This window comes from Vicia villosa, unplaced genomic scaffold (genome assembly GCF_029867415.1).
Source record: "Vicia villosa cultivar HV-30 ecotype Madison, WI unplaced genomic scaffold, Vvil1.0 ctg.000458F_1_1, whole genome shotgun sequence".
Taxonomy (NCBI): domain Eukaryota; kingdom Viridiplantae; phylum Streptophyta; class Magnoliopsida; order Fabales; family Fabaceae; genus Vicia; species Vicia villosa.
Window position 1 is genome coordinate 764,475 of NW_026705219.1, and position 16,746 is coordinate 781,220.

A 16,746-nucleotide genomic window follows, 5' to 3' on the forward strand; every position below is an offset into this window, starting at 1 on the left:
TTTATGAGAAAAATCTAGTATATTTGATTTTTCTAAAAATCCGGTACTTTTCAATGGTTCCCAGATATTCTGAACTATCTAGTAGAAATGTACCGAAATCTTTGAAACCTTAAAGAACACAACTACTACCCAGAAAATGCTGGATTTTACCTAAAAATAAGGTAAAACTGCAACAAAATTCCAAATTTTTCTATAAATTTTGATAAAAATGCAACAAAATATCATATTTTTCAAATACCCAATAAAAACACATACCGGATTTTTAAAATTCGATAAAAATGCATAAATTTTCCCTCTTGCGAAATTTTTTGTACCGAATATTTTTAAATAACGATTTTTTTTGTTTTTTTTATCTATTTTAGAGTGAATTTTTTTTACAAAATGTGCTTTTTAAAAGGTAACTATTGCAAAAGATATTTTTGTTATTATTAAAATATATGAGAGTTTCAGGTCAAAATGGAGGATGGCATGATAAAATCTCTGGCCAAGCATTTGAGTACTCACTAGTTTTCCACTAAGAACAACACAAATGCAAAAAAAATTAGAAAACGACTTTTTGCACTCCCGTTTTATCAACTACACACCTACTCAATATTCTTTTCCTCCCATTGTTTCAAGAGTACTCATATTTTATAAACTCTCGGATACTTTTTCTTTGATCAATTATAGTTTCAACATGTCACCTTCCACCTTCTTACATGTTACAAACTTGTCACTACTAGAAATACGCGATTTAATTGCGGAAAATTTTCTGCAGGTTTACCTGCGGATTTTCCTGCGACACTAATAAATATATTAAATTTTCCTGCGGATATGGAGTTGGCAGAAAATTCCGCAGGAATACCTGCGAATTTTACTGCGGAATAAGTATTTTGAACAAAATAGCTAACTTTATTAAACAATTCGCAGGTAATTTCGCAGGAAATATTTCTGCGGATTTTGCTGCGGAATTCTATCACAATAAAATTAAACCACAATACAGAAATCCGCAGGTAATTTTGCAGGAAAGTTTCCTGCGGATTTTTCTGTGAATTTGGCATATTCAAATTTTTCTAAAAATAATTGTAATTTTTGTTTAAATTTTACAATTATATATAAAAAACTTTCCTTATAAATTATTTTTACTATATTTGGTTGGAATTAAATAATAGCTAATATATGTGTATATATTTTTTTCTTAATATTTTTATTTTATTGATCAATATAAAAATACTTTTATGTTTAATTTTTTATTTTGAATAAATATTTTTTATAATTATTTAGTGTAAAAATATTTATTAATTATAAGTGAATTAGTGTGTATGTGTAAAATTGAGGAGAAAAAGTAGAGAGCAACCGTACTCTTTCCCTGATTTATCTTGATTGTTTTGTTAATTTTAAGTTAGATTGATTATAAATTTAGGTGATTTGTGTGAATTTGTTGTCTTATGATTTATTTTTAAATTTATTAATTCATCGGTATGTAGTAAAATTTTCCTCTGAGTTTTTAACTTTTACATTGTTTGGGACCTTTATAATTCTCGCTGATTTAAAATTATTTTAAATTTAAATTTAATCCCATTTATTTAATATACATTTTATTTTATAGTGAATTATATTGGTTATCTTTATTATAAAGTTTTAATTTTAGAAATTAATGTGTTATATGAATTTATATTTGACTATAGTTAAAATATTATTAAATAATTTTAATTTTATAAATTAGTTTTACTATTTTATTGAAGCATGGAAAAAAATTTATTAATATATTATTACCAATTAAAGTTAAGAGACTACTTTCTCTTATTATTCTATTTAGATTTAGATGTTCATATTAAAATTAATTTTTATAAATAAAGAGTTAGTAAATAAATAACTAAAATATTTTGAAATTTTGTAATTTCTCTTTTAGTTTTTAGGTGTGCTTAAAATTATATAATTGATAATTTGATAATTTGATTTACTATATTATTTTGAAGAAAAATAAATAGTTATTCATTTGTTTTGTATTTTTATAGTTGTATATAATAAATATAATTTGGTCTATTTCTATAATAGATATAAAATTTTAAAAAATAAAATTAAAAAAAGATAAATAGAAAGAAAGATTAAGATAGATACTTATTAGTGACCTAAAAATGCTTCTTCGGTGAGATCAAACACAACTTGTTCAGAAGCGCTTCAGCGGAGAAGCACTTTTTCTCACGCGCATCGGCTCAAGCTTTCTCGGTTTCTCTTGTGCGACACACTCTCAAACTCATGCTCTCTCCCTCTCAATTCTTACGCAACAACAACAATTACGACATAGATTCTGTTGGTCTCGAATTAGTTGGATTTGGATTTCAGAACTGATTTGAATTGTTAACGATTCAGGATTCGATTCGCGTTAGGGTTCAGAGTCTGTTTGCGCTCGAAATTTCAACTCAGAGCAGGTTAGTTTTGTTTCGTGATTCTTTGCATTTTTACGGTTTTTACTCCATTACGGGTTATGCTACAACTGATTGTGATTCGATTTCAATATAAATTTCAGTTTGAGTTAAAGTTAGAGCAGGCATACGATATCATAAAGCTGAGAATGGAGGAATGCTTACCGGTTGAAGCAACAACGAGAAAAAAATGTAGCTTCCAATCTTGCTCACAAGGTATTCGATAAAATGCCTTACCGGAATTTTTTTCCTCTTTTTGCTTCTATTTTACTTTTGATTTGTTGCTGTTGTGTTTCTTAGTTGCTATTGATGATTATGCTTAGGTTGGTTTGCATATTAGCATAGAATTATCGTCGTTATTACCGTTTCGTGCTATTGCCGATAAGAAGTAATTATTGTTCTTTATGCGTGACAAATATAGTGTTTCTTTCCACTGTTATGATTTCTTTTTTTGTTAACGTTCTAGTTGAAGTGGTTTAATTCAATTTTACAATGGGAATCTTGGACTTGCTTATGGTTGACATAGTAGTATAATTTGTATGAAGTATGAACCCACTTAGTATATAACAAAAATTAATTGGATTATCCTATTAAGCTAACAATGTGAGTAGTTCTATTAAAGACTTACATGTTCTCTATACATAAAAATTAATTTGTATATAGTTCTATTAATTGGATTTTCCACCTCTTATTTGCTTTTTGTTCTTTCCCATTTCAACCTATTAAAGTAGATTTCTACATTTTCAGAAGCTACAAAATGGATTATTTTATAGATAGACGCCAATGCAAGAAACAATGTGAGAATAAAATATACGCTAAACAACATAAACCCATATCATTGATAGACGCCATGCAATGCAAAAAAGCTATGAAACAATTAGAATAAGCTTATAACTCCTCTAAATTCTTTGTGACGAACATATAGATGCATTGATTTGTTGTTTTTTCAATGACCAATCAAGAAATGGTGGATTTTTCGGTGTTAACCAACAGAGTAGAATAGCTCGATGGGCTAAGCCAATAACATACATCGACATTCATGAATCTAATAGTTTTACGGTGAGCTTTAGCAGTTTGTTAGTACTTTTGCATGTACAGCAATAAGATCATTATTCATGAGCCAAGTGTTGCATGTAAAAACGAGCTGCTCATAAGTTGTTAGAAAATGATATGTTTCCGGGCTCTGATTGTTTTTCCACCGTAAGTTATATAATCCACCATGGTGACCATTAATAATCTCTTCGTCGGCACTATGATAATCAATTTGTACGGTTTGTATTAAGGCTATATGGCATCAGTATACCGCCTCTATTAAGATGCAAGCTTCATGTCTATGCTTGTGTATGTTCATTTATTATTTTTGTATTTCTATTGCCATCTCAGCTTCCAACATGGTAAAGTTTTGTCAAATGCAAAGTCTTGGACGCCCTCCAAATGGGAAAAACGACTTCCTTCCATTGGTTGCTTTTAGAGGACCTTCAGAAAATCTTTATGGATTGAACTCATTAGCATCATCACCCCATAGCTTTGTGTCACGGTGAACTAAAAGTGCCGGCAAGAAAAATTGCACTCCAGCAGGCAATGTTAGGTCTCCAACTTTTACATATTTTTGAACTTCTCGAGGAAGTGCAACTATTGGCGGGTATAACAAGTAAGTGATAACAAGTGAATGCCTTTCTATTGTTTGGTTAGCTGACTTGTTTACCTGATTCAGTTTTTTTTATTGTTTTTCAGCCAAGTTGTTGTTTCTGCTGGAGTATTTCGTGTTTCTACCGGCTTTAGTTTTTGGGTTTGTTTTGGTGGGGTGCAGAGCACACTTGTTCATTTATGTACAGAGTGATCTGCCATTTTGGTGTACAGAAAAACAAAACTACTTGCTGATGCAATTTTTTGTAGCAAAGAAATGAAATGAGAATTAGAATTGAAAATTGAGGAAAAATTATGAGATGGGGAGTTAAGTGACATTGAGAAACTATCCAAGCAATTCTCTAACAAGTGGCGGCAACTTGAAATCTTGAAGCGTTGATTACAAATACCGACTCTTCCTCCATGGTAATTCTCTTCCAAGCATTTGTCTTCTCAAGGAGTGTTAGCAACATCATCTAACCCTCCTTTTTCAATATACTCTCTCGTCTTTTCTATTGATAGTCTTGCTATTTTGGAAATGGTTCTCTCTAAATCATTGAATCTTACATAAATTTCAACCAATAGAAGAGTATTGAAAAAAGAATGTTAAAGAGTGTTTCTAACATATATCTTCTCAATCACAGTTTGCATAACTACATTGTTTATTTAGCTAACTGAAGAGTAAAATCATCTAATGACGATTTTGCATCTCTGCGTAGATTGCTATTTTGGTCTATCTTGTTTGGAGGGAAGAAATGTACGTAATCTTACGTTCCTACATAGCATGCTTTATTTCTACTGCAATTATATAAACTTTATTATTATTAATAATAATAATATTATTATTATTATTATTATTATTATTATTATTATTATTTTTGATTTTTTTCTTCTAAATTATAACTGTAGGGATAAGAAAAAAGCAAGCCAAGAAGAAAAATTGCTGATTAAACAGTTGGACAGAAATAGAAGAGAAGCTGAGAAAGCTGAGAAAGAGAAGGAGAAAGCTGAAGCTAAAGAGAAAGAAAAAGAAAGCATGCAGTGTGATATAAAAACAGAAACAACTGCCATTGTTAGTGCTCTTTTGATTCCATTTTATACTGTTTATAGCTTCAGTTACTTGGTGACTGGTGTTGCTTTCATTGGCTGTGAAATTGTGTTTTCTATGAATTTAAGTCCAGTTTCCAATTTTCCATTACAGCTGTTTGACGATAATAATATAGAAACCAAAAAAACCAATAAAATTTGCAGGATGTTGAAGTAGGATTAACAACTAACTTTGCAGAAATTGTTTTAGAGAGTACAGTCCCATGGATTGTGATTGGAAAGATAAATTGCATTTACGTTTAAATTATTACCTTACTTATTACAGAAGCAAATCTTCCTGTATAAATTCTCTGTTAAACTCTCATGTTGCTAAAAGTAACATTAGGTTTCATGAATTCATCAATTTTTTTGGTTCTCATCCTTTAATAAAGCTTCTTTTCAATGCAATATTATAATCTGATGCATTCTTCCAAGATTGTAGGTATTAGAGTCTCATCAAGAAAACAAAGTTGACGCGTCTGAAACTGCCAAGGCTGTGATATCTTGCTTCAATAAGTTGGGGGTCTCTTTCGATATGGATCAGGTGCGTTAGATCACATTGCACGGTTCATTTTGGTACAACATAGTTTCCCATTCTTCTTTCTATATTAAATGAACCACAGATTCTTACTGGAGTTTCCCCTTCTTTCCATGAATTTTGTTAGATACAATTAATCAGGGACCCTAAGCATCAAGTTGAAATGGTGGGAGTTCCAGAGTAGTATTTATCGGGTCATGCCTTTCAGATGTATCATTTGACATCACCTATGGTGGGAGTTCCAGATGCTGTATTATTTCTTGCTAAAAAGGTGCTTAAAATTTAAGACAACTTCCTCTATTTCCACCGTCGGTATATAACAATTAATCTCTTACTATAATTATATTTGATGTATGCAGATTGAAGCAAAGGATTCCAAGAGAATCTACAATATGATTGATGTTTTGCGAGAGGGTAATATGCGATAAAAAGTTCTATGGAGTATGATGCAAGATGTGGAAATTTGGGATTCTAATAAAGCAATTTTCATCTTGTGTCCAATTTTCGTATCGATTTATTTGAGGAAAGCTTAGTTTGTACTATTGTGGCTTATCTATAACATGATTTGAGTAAGAACAATATAATATAAAGACGTACGGTTACTAATTTCTTTTATTTTAACTAGAAGCCTGATTATATAATAATGACAAATTCTACAGCCTATCTTAAAAAATTAAGGGATAGTTCAATTTTGTTCTAAAAGGATTGAAATTCATTTTTCATAGAAAACTAGGGATGGATTGAAATTTAATACTAAATGTAACTTTTCATTTTTAATATTAAATGATAGATTATACTTTTCATTTTTAATAATGTGACTATGTAGTAACTTTGTTGCAAATTTTATAGTATTTTGTTCGATGAATTTGAATTTGTTTTATTAAAATTCAAAACATTTTAAATTATAATTTTATTTTATATATAATTTATAATGTTTCGATCATTTATTAAAATAAAAGTTTATTCAATTTGAGTTAGAAACTACATGCGGATTTACCTGCGGAATTTTCCTACGGATTTACCTGCGGAATTTCCTGCCGAAAATATTACTCATTTTAGCTGGGGAGAAAAAGCCGTAGGAAAATCCGCCGGAAATGTTTTTCCTGCAGAAATTTAGGGTTTAGGAGTAGTGTGTTAAATAGAATCAAATATCATATTGACACAATGACTCTTTATTATTGAATGAAATAACCATATAGTCTAGTCTGTAATGAGACGTGGCAAGAATTACATTGATATAAACCACGAAGCTAAACCTTTTCCTGTTGTTGAAAACTGAGAATTCCAAATGTGTCATTGGGAAAAATAAATGGGATTCTTGACATGTTCAGGGAACACCTTTTGATAATCCATTTCTATTTGTAGTGTTCATGGAACACTAGGTTGTTGGTTATGTGGATTGTTAACTTGGTCATAGAAAATATAAATAAGCCATGTGCATTTGATGCAGAAGTCTTTTAGGAGACAAAAATTGTCATTGTACTTCACAAATAGGATTGCTTAAGGCTCTATACTCTATCATTAAATATGTTTTTAGTCCCTATAAATATGCGACCTTGCATTTTTAGTCCCTATAAAATTTTTCTTCAATGAACGGTCCTTCTAAAATTTTTATGCATGCAATTTCAGTCCCTGCTGTTTTCTAAAATTTTAAAAACTATTTAATTACCCTTAATTTTTAAATTTTTAATAATTTTCTTTTATATATGTTTAGAATACTGTAAAATATTTATTTACCAAGTTTTAGAATTTTTTAAAACGAGAAGAATTAAATATGAATTTTTCAAATTTCAAAAAATAATGATAAAAGTAATGAAAATCTCAACTTAGAAATTAAATTTTGAATTTTCTTTTTTTTTTAGGAACTTTTTAAAACATTACGAATATGTCTGCAAAATAATCATTCTAAAATGTACATCGGTTTGATAGTAGGGACTGAAACTAGGTGCATAATAATTTTATAAGGACCATTCATTGAAGAAAATTTTATAAGTACTAAAAATGCAGGGTCACATATTTATAGGGACTAAAAACATATTTAACCCTAATATATATATATATATATATATATATATATATATATATATATATATATATATATATATATATATATATATATATATATATATATATATATATATATATATATATATATATATATATATATATAGAGGAGGGATCAAATTACACCCGAAGAGTTACACCACGAGTTACACTCGTTCAATAACTACATCTCGAATTAATATTTTTTAAATTCAACCGTTGGATTGAAACATAATATCATATAGATCATACCTATAAAGTTTGAGCTTAATCTATAATGATTTACTATGTCATTGAATCACATCAAAATTAACGTTATATGAAAGCTGTTAGGTGCCAAATTGTGTTTATATTTAGTTTAATTAATGGCACCTTTCGACCGTTTTTATCGGATATTCGTACAATTCCCTGAAGTTTTAGATAATTATTTATAGTTTATAATATTAAGCTTTCATTTTATGTTAATATGTGTTTTAGTTATGATTTTGTAGGTTTTAGCCAATTTTGGGGAAGTTTGGAGCTTGTTTTGAGCTTTGCAAGAGAGTGCCTGGCAGAAGTAAGCGCGCGTCGCGCGGAGATGTGGGCGCGTCGCGCCCTGGGCAAGATATTTTGGAGCTTCAAAGCAGAGAGTTGCGCGCGTCACGCGCATGGGCGGTTTAAATTTTTTAAGTGTATTGGCGCGAAGCGCGCTTGAGGGCGCGACGCGCCCTGGACAGAAAATGATTTTACTATATAAAGAGTAATTCTGATTTTTGGAGGGGGACATTACATTCTTAAGAGCTCATAAACCCTAATCACTGTAGCAAACTAATAGTTGAAGATTGGAAGCTTTGATCGTCGATTAATCGCCTTTGATGCTTGTTGATCTTCATCCTTTACTTCTTGAGCAAGCTACCATTCTCATGGATAGCTAAATCTCTTTTGTATCAAGATAAGATGTAATCTTCCTAGCTTTTTGTATGTGTTCTTGTGAATATATTATGTATGAACAAGTGATGATCAATATAGATGGTTTAGTTTGTTTATTAAAGCTTTTTCTTTGGTATAAGTGTTTGAGACATCAATATTTGTATCTAGATCTAACTTTATCATCTATCAAACTATAAATTGCAGACATGGATTTAGCGTTTGATGTTTACTTAGTATCGGTTTTAAAACGTTATTTGTATTGTTTAAAGGATGGAGAAATCGTCGGTTAAACAATACGGTAAATCTAACTATATCATTGCGGACACGGATGATATAGGTGTCGATACGTAATTATGTTGATCGTTACCATGTTCATATACGTATATTTATAAGGAGACATACAAATTTAGGTCGATGAAATCGAATCTTGATACATTTTCTTTAACTTAGAACTTTCATTAATTTACTCTTTGCTACTAAAAGAATTGAATGATCTTTTGCAAACCTAAAACTAAAGTAACATTAACTCAAGACAAAATAGGCTATAGAACGGCGGTGATATCGCAATAATCCCTGTGGATACGATAATAACGAAAAGTACACCACAATACTCTTTCAACAAAATGGCGCCGTTGCCGGGGATTGTTGTTTAGATATTGCAAGCATTGCAATAGTTTGTTTTGTATTGAGTCTTATAATTAATATCTTGTTTCTAAATTTATTTTCCTTGTGTTTGTTAATTTGCTTGGTTAGTTTTTCAGATTACAGTTTATGCAAGGACGTGTACCTGCAGATCAACTCCTTTTTGATCCTGAGATTGAGAGGACTGCTCGTAGAGAGAATAGCAAAACTCGTAGGAGGAGACAACTAGCTAGGGAAAGAAGACAACAACAAGAGGCATCTTCTTCTTCAACTCCGGTTGAAAACTTAGTTGAGGGAGAAATGGCAGGAGAGATCCCTAATGTTCCAGCTCGAGGGCCTTGTGTTAATAGCCCTCGACTCAATGCACAATTTGCTCGTGATCAAGCCAATGGAAGAAACTCCGAGATGAAGACGGGGTTACTTCAATTATTATACCAAAATCCGTTCACAGGGGCAGATCACGAGGATCCATTTACTCATCTAACAAAGTTCTACGAGATCGCCGGAACAATTGGTGCTCCGGAAGACCAAGAAGAACAGGTGTTCAGGAGACTTTTTCCTCATTCCTTAATTGGAAAAGCTAAGGAATGGTACCTTGATCAACCAAATAATGTCATGACAAATTGGAACGAGTTAGAAGAGAAGTTCTTGGATCGGTTCTTTCCTCACAATAGGTTCATGGAAGCGAAAACTTCTATTGCGGTGTTCTCTCAAGGTTCGAATGAATCTCTCAATGAAGCATGGGAGAGGTTCAAGTCCATGGTTAGAAAGTGCAAAGGTCATGGGTTTGATGAATTGTCTCAAATCCATATCTTTAGGAATGGACTCCAACCTCAACCAAAAACTCTTTTAGATGCTACCGCGGGTGGTTCGTTGATGTCAAAAACAGCTGCTGAAGCAATTGCTATCATTGATAGGATGACTTTGAATGATCATCAAGGGCAACACAACCGTAGTGCATCGCAAAGAAAACCGGGAGTTCTTGAATTGAATACTAGTGATGCAATACTTGCTCAAAACAAGTTGTTGACACAACAAGTAGAATTGCTCACTCAACAAATGTCAAAACTCCCTCAACAAATCAAAGAGATAAATGGGAGCCCTTCTAAAAATCAACATGTTATGTGTTGTGAATTGTGTAGGGGTGACCATCAAACAGGTTTTTGTCCTCCACCAGGTGAAGAGGTGAATTATGTGTCTAATCCTAATCAAGGATATGGTGGGAGACAACAACAACAACCTTACAACAACAACCAAGGTTACCAACAAAGAGGTAATCAAGGTTATCAACAAGGATGGAGGCCGGAAGCGGGCCCATCGAATCGTCAAAATCCTTATCAAGGCGGTTACAATCAACAACCTCAACAAACAAAGTTTTCAATCGAGGACACGCTTAGCCAATTCATGCAATTGCAAATTGCAAGCCAAAAGAGTACGGATGCCGCAATAAAGAACCTTGAAACTCAAGTCGGGCAATTGTCAAAGCAACTTGCCGATCAAAACAAAGGTCCTTTTCCGGCTACTACACAAGAAAATCCTCGTGAGCATTGTAAGTCAATTCTAACTCGTAGCGGTAGAAATATTGATATGGGTGTAGGAGAGATAGTTGAGGAGGAAATTGTTGAGAGTGAAAAAGATAGGGTGATTGAAGTAGAAAAAAATGTTGAGGGTGATTTAGTTGAAAATGAGAAAGAGAAAGAATTAGTGGAAAAAGAAACTCTTGAGAAGGTTGTAGAAAAAGAGAGAAAAAAATTGAGTGTGAGTGAGAAGGGAAAGAAGAAGGTGGATGATTCTATACAAGTGAAGAAATTACCTTACCCTCCCGGTCCGTCAAAGAAAGAAGATGCAAAGCACTATGCTCGGTTCTTGGATATTTTTAGCAAGTTGCAAATTAATGTTCCTTTTTCCGAGGCATTAGAGCAAATGCCGATGTATGCAAAATTCATCAAAGACATCATCACTAAGAAGAGAAGATTCTTGGATCCGGAGGTAGTAACGGTGAGCTCTTGTTGTAATGCGTTAATTCAACGCACTACTCCGATAAAATCAAATGATCCTGGGTGGGTAACCTTACCGGTGTCTATTGGAAATGTTCACATAGGCAAAGGTTTGGTAGATACCGGTTCTAGCATTAATTTGATCCCATTGTCTATGGTGAGAAGATTAGGAATCAATGATTTGAAGCCGACAAGAATGACGTTATCATTAGCGGATAAATCCACAGCTCATCCTCATGGAGTTGCGGAAGACTTGCTTGTCAAGGTTGACAAATTTTGGTATCCTGTTGATTTTATTGTCATAGACATGGAAGAAGATCCTGAGATTCCATTGATCTTAGGAAGGCCTTTTATGAAGACGGCCCGAATGATGATAGATATTGATGATGGCTTAATGAAATTAAGGTACCAAGATGAAGAATTATGTCTTGATCTCTTTGAAGCCATCAAGCATCCTAATGATGAGGATGATTGTTTTAGAATCGATGCTACCGAAAGAGCTATTATGAAAGTGGAGAATCAAATGCACTTGTCAAATCCTCTTGAGAAGACTTTAATGGAAGCTCTCGAAGTTCTCACCAAAGATCAAGAGAAGGAAATTGAAGATTGCTTGAGAAATTTAGAGGCTTGTGAGGAGATGAATCCATTTGAAACTCAAATTGAAGAGTTGAAGGATGAACCTAAAGTTGAAGAGAAAAAGGTGGAGTTGAATGTGTTACCATCTCACTTGAAATACGTGTTTCTCGGTGACAATTCTACTAAGCCGGTTATCATTAATAGTGGTTTGTCTAACAAGGAAGAGCATCGATTGAAGGAAGTGTTGACAAAGAATCAAGAAGCAATAGGATGGGTTTTATCCGACTTGAAGGGTATTAGTCCGGCCTATTGTATGCATAAGATTATGTTAGAAGATGATTTTCGTCCCGTGGCACAACCTCAAAGGCGATTGAATCCAACCATGAAAGAAGTTGTTAGAAAAGAGGTTGTGAAGTTATTAGAGGCGGGGATGATTTATCCCATCTCCGATAGCGAATGGGTGAGCCCGGTGCATGTGGTTCCTAAGAAGGGTGGATTGACAGTTGTGAGAAATGAGAAGAATGAGTTGATTCCTTCGAGAGCGGTGACCGGGTGGCGTATGTGTATTGATTATAGGAGGTTGAACCAAGCAACAAGAAAAGATCACTTTCCATTACCTTTTATGGATCAAATGTTAGAGAGGTTAGCCGGAAGAAATTTCTATTGTTTCTTGGATGGTTATTCGGGATACAATCAAATATCAGTGAATCCGGCGGACCACGAGAAAACTGCTTTTACATGTCCTTTTGGCGTTTTCGCATACCGAAGAATGCCATTTGGACTATGTAATGCTCCTGCAACATTTCAAAGGTGCATGCAAGCTATCTTCTCAGATTTGATCGAGAAAAGCATTGAGGTGTTCATGGATGATTTTTCTGTGTACGGGTCGTCATTTGACTTGTGCTTAAAGAACCTTGATGTGGTAATGGAGAGATGCATTGAAACAAATTTGGTTCTCAACTGGGAGAAATGCACTTTCATGGTGACGAATGGGATTGTTCTTGGCCACAAGGTTTCTTCAAAGGGGCTTGAGGTCGATCCGGCAAAAATTGAAGTTATTGAAAAACTTCCCCCTCCGGTGAATGTGAAAGGCATAAGGAGCTTCTTGGGACATGCTGGGTTCTATAGAAGATTCATCAAGGATTTCTCCAAGGTCGCAAAGCCTTTGAGTAATTTGCTCAACAAAGGTATGGAATTTAATTTTGATGAATCATGTCTAAAAGCTTTCCTAGAACTTAAAGCAAATTTGACCACCACACCCATAATTGTCGCTCCTAATTGGTCGCTTGAGTTTGAACTCATGTGCGATGCGAGTGACTATGCGGTTGGTGCGGTCTTAGGCCAAAGGAAGAACAAACAATTCCATGCTATACATTATGCGAGCAAAGTTTTAAATGAGGTACAGATTAACTATGCCACTACCGAAAAAGAATTGCTCGCAATTGTATTTGCATTGGAAAAGTTTTGCTCTTACCTCATTGGTTCTAAAGTGGTGTGTTACACTGATCATGCCGCAATCAAATATCTTCTCACCAAGCCTGATTCAAAACAGAGGCTTATTCGGTGGATTCTTTTGCTTCAAGAATTTGATCTTGAAGTGAAAGATAAGAAAGGTACAGAAAATTTGATTGCGGACCATTTGTCTCGGTTAGTGAATACCGAGGTGACAAACAATGAAAAAGAAGTGAGGGAAGAATTCCCCGATGAAAAACTGTACATGGTACAAGAAGTTAGACCCTGGTTCGCAGATATGGCTAATCACAAAGCATCTAGCTGGATACCGGAGGATCTAACTTGGAATCAAAGAAAAAAGTTTTTAAACGATGCTAATTTTTATGTTTGGGATGATCCTCACTTGTTTAAGTTGAGTAGTGACAATCTTTTGAGAAGATGTGTCGCGGATGAGGAGGCAAAAAGCATTTTGTGGCATTTCCACAATTCGCCTTATGGTGGTCATTTTAATGGTTTGCGTACGGCCACAAAAGTCCTTCAATCGGGATTTTGGTGGCCTACTTTGTTCAAAGATGCTTACCACCATGTTGCCTCATGCGACAGTTGTCAACGAACTGGTGGAATAGGGAAAAGAGAGGAAATGCCCCTCCAAAGTATTGTAGAAGTAGAAGTATTTGATTGTTGGGGCATTGATTTTGTTGGACCATTCCCTTCCTCAATGTCAAATGAATACATCTTGGTAGCTGTGGATTACGTGTCTAAGTGGGTGGAAGCGATTGCTTCACCCAAAGCGGATGGTAAGACCGTGATAAAGTTTTTGAAGAAAAATATATTTTCGCGGTTTGGCTCGCCAAGAGTGATAATTAGTGATGGTGGATCTCATTTCTGTAATGCTCCGCTTGAAAAAGTGTTGGAGCAATATGGAGTAAAGCACAAGGTAACTACTCCATATCATCCACAAACTAATGGGCAAGTTGAGAGGACCAATAGAGAGATTAAGAGAATTCTTGAGAAAACTGTGTCTAGCTCTAGGAAGGATTGGTCAATGAAGTTAGATGAAACCTTGTGGGCGTATCGGACCGCTTTCAAAGCACCGATCGGTCTTACACCATTCCAAATGGTGTATGGTAAAAGTTGCCACCTTCCCGTAGAACTAGAACATAAGGCATATTGGGCCTTGAAGCTTTTGAATTTTGACCACAAGTTGTGTGGAGAGAGAAGAAAAATCCAATTAAATGAGTTGGAAGAGATGAGATTGCATGCCTATAAGTCTAATTCAATTTACAAAGAAAAAACCAAATTCTATCATGATAGTAAGGTTAGAATGAAGGACTTTAAGGTAGGGCAATTAGTTTTACTCTTCAATTCCCGGTTAAGACTTTTTCCGGGAAAGTTGAAATCTAAATGGTCCGGACCGTTTTTGGTCAAAGAAGTGAGAAGCCAAGGGGCTATTGTGATAGAGGACCAAAAATCAAACCAAGAGTGGGTAGTAAATGGTCAGAGGTTGAAGGTTTATCGAGGAAGCGATTTTAATCGTGAAACTTGCGTTTTATCGTTTGGCGATCCTTGATTGCCTTTAACCGTCGAGCTGACCGACGTTAAACAAAGCGCTCTTGGGAGGCACCCCAAGTTGTATATATTCACTTGTATTTGTGTTCTTTGTGCAGGTGGGATTTTTGAGTTGTCGTCGAGCCAGAAACGATCTACCGGTATTTTTGGGCATGCTGAAACAATGCAGTTTTTCTGCTGTTTCTGGTGTAGCGCGCGCCGCACCCATATGCGCGCGTCGCGCGCTGGGTGAATTCAAGAGCCCCTTCCTGGCAGAGATGAGGGCGCGTCGCGCCAATTCTGCGCGCGTCGCGCGCTGTGTATATTTTTGAAAAAAAAAATAATTTTGATTTGGGCCCACCCATGCTGGGCCCGACCCGGTTTCGTTGGCAGAAGAGTTAGTAGGGTTTTTGGGGGTCTTTGCCTCCATTCAAACCCTTTTTCCTCTTTGTGTCAAGAAAGTTCAACCAAAACACCACCTTGTTCTTGCATTATACTGCATTCTCTCACTATTTTCGTTGCTTTATTGTCATCATCATCAAAGGTATGTTCTTTCTTCCCTTCTATTTCCATTAGTTTAAGTTTTAGAAGTTTAGGTTTTTAGATTTAGGAATTTTTGATAGATTTTGAAAAACTAGGGTAGAAGACATCCTTTTGCTGTATCTTTAGCCTGCTGGAACCCTTAGAGGGGAGGAGAAGCAAGTTCTTCTTTTCTGTTTTGCAGAAAAATGAAGTTTTATTCTGGGTTTCGCAGAGCGCGCGTCGCGCCCTGTTCAGCGCGCGTCGCGCCCTGGGTTCATTTTTGAAATTTTTTTATGTTGTTTGGGGTGTAGATAGGGTCTGTTTGATGATTGATGATGACTGTGGCTTGAATTGTGCTGTTAATTTTGAGCATATGCTAACTTTGTTTCAATTTTGTGTGTTTTGGTTTGATTTGAATTTGTGCAGGAATGGCACCCTTTTTGAAGAGAAAGAAGACTGGATCTGGTGAGGGATCTTCCTCACAAGCTGGCAGGTTTGATCGGACGAAGTTTCTAGGTCCGGAGCAAGAGGCGAGGTACCATGAGCTTGAAAGCCGAGTTGTGTGGAGTGAACGCACGGTGGTTCCTATTGACCACGGCCTTTTCCAAAGGGCGTGGACTGCTTTGTCTGAAACATTCTGGGACAAGCTGTTCGCTCCACCAAAATTCTATCAGGTGGAGATTGTCAGAGAATTCTACGCAAACGCCTTGCCTCCGAGCGGTTGGTCAGGTACTGAAGCTTACCCGTTTAAAACATGGGTGAGAGGTAAGGCCATTGATTTTAGCAAAGAGGCTATTTTTTATTTTCTGGATAACCCTCTTGCTTTGGTAGAAGAATGCCAGTACCATCCCAGGTTGAATAGAGGAAACTGGGACGTGGAGAGTATTAGGGAGAGGATTTGCAGGACTGGTTTCACCTATACTCTGACTAAAGCTGGGCTGCCAAAGACTTTTACTCGTAGTCAGTTGACGGAGGAGGCTCAGTTGGTGACTTCGGTGGTCCTTTACAACATTAGGCCACGGAGTCACACTTCTTCCCTCACCATTGATACGGCAGGTTTGGTTCAGGGTATTTTGAATGGTGATAACATTGATGTGTCCAGGATTGTGGCGAACGAGCTGAAAAGAGTCGCCCTGAATGGGACTCTTCATGGAGATGGGGTGAAATGTAGGTTGATTTTTCCCGGTTTAATAATGGGTTTGTGCAGGAAGGATGATGTCCGGTTTCCACCTGGTGGTAGGATTCCCATGGATGGTGTTATAGATGATATTTTTGCTAACAGGTACTGTTTGCCTGGAGGTCGTCCTTTTGGTGTTGCTGCTGGTGCATCTGACCTTCCCGATGCTTCTCAAGCTGTTCCGGTTGCTGCTGCACCGCCTGCTGGTCCACAGTATGGTGATGC

At 35.3% G+C, this 16,746-nt stretch overlaps 1 long non-coding RNA gene across 5 annotated transcripts; it reads left to right on the plus strand.

Moving 5' to 3' along the window:
- Positions 1-2,119: 2,119 nt before the first annotated feature.
- LOC131628497 (uncharacterized) lies at positions 2,120-6,261 on the plus strand. Of its 5 annotated transcripts, XR_009291815.1 has the most exons (10): positions 2,135-2,217; positions 2,353-2,411; positions 2,510-2,621; positions 3,789-4,056; positions 4,140-4,457; positions 4,751-4,788; positions 4,941-5,103; positions 5,560-5,661; positions 5,783-5,926; positions 6,015-6,261. It is a non-coding gene; the product is annotated as an uncharacterized LOC131628497 (long non-coding RNA). The 5 variants fall into 5 exon arrangements; XR_009291812.1 differs by having other exon boundaries at positions 2,120-2,411; positions 4,676-4,788; XR_009291813.1 differs by having other exon boundaries at positions 2,120-2,411; positions 5,553-5,661.
- The last annotated feature ends 10,485 nt before the right edge of the window (positions 6,262-16,746 follow it).